This window comes from Cucurbita moschata, unplaced genomic scaffold, assembly GCF_002738365.1.
Source record: "Cucurbita moschata cultivar Rifu unplaced genomic scaffold, Cmos_1.0 Cmo_Scf00004, whole genome shotgun sequence".
Taxonomy (NCBI): domain Eukaryota; kingdom Viridiplantae; phylum Streptophyta; class Magnoliopsida; order Cucurbitales; family Cucurbitaceae; genus Cucurbita; species Cucurbita moschata.
Window position 1 is genome coordinate 1,037,030 of NW_019268520.1, and position 947 is coordinate 1,037,976.

The window sequence follows — 947 nt, forward strand, 5'->3', positions numbered from 1 at the left end:
CAATTCAATCAGCTAGATTATATTATTGCTAAAAGCATGACCCACTTCGTTAAATTTTGTAGCTGCATGCATGGGTTGTGTTCTAACAAAGTCTTGAACATGCCCCACCTTTCTCCTTTTTTTTCTTCTCTTACCTCATATTCTTTCCATCTTTTTCTCTATCTATTGTCTAATCTTGTTTCACCTTACTGTCTCTTTCACTTTCTATGTTTTATTTCACAATCTTTCATTCCAACACAACCTCATCAATGTCCCTTTCAACTTATAACACTAACCAAACATTATACAAAACGTAAATTAATTTCCCTTTATCAATATTTTTTTAAAATCTTTTAAAGTTGATCAATCTTTTTATTATTTTTTACTTCATCTATTTCTAAAGATTTTGTTTTTAAATTATCAAACCCATATAACAACTCTCATATACCATATATATGGATATAGTTTGGAATTAATACGGTATAATTTCATCAACAATTGATTATAGCTTCGAAATTAAGTCAGATACATTATGCACATGCATGGATTTCTTTATAATTTTTTCGTCCCAAAGTTTTTTTTTTTTTTTTTTAAAGTTACATTAGTAATATATTGTTAAAATTTCAACATTCGATTTATTAATTCCATCCCTTTAATTTTAGCTATCTTTATTAAGTGGAATTTGGTATTAAATTATTTATGAGCTGATTTTATTTGGGCCAAATGGGTTAGCCCAAATAGTGGAGAAAAAAAGAGCGGAAACAATCGGCTCTCATTTAGCCGTATTTTCACGATAAAAATGACGTGGATTTTATAAAGAGAAAAGATTTTAAAATTTTACTTCAAAAAAGTTTTTTTCTATAAGTAAAAAGGTGGGGTTTTTATGCTTTTAGAATCTGACAAATGTATTAATTTTAAAACTCGTTTCCTTTTTTTTTTTTTTTTTTTTTTTTTTTTTTTTCCTTCTA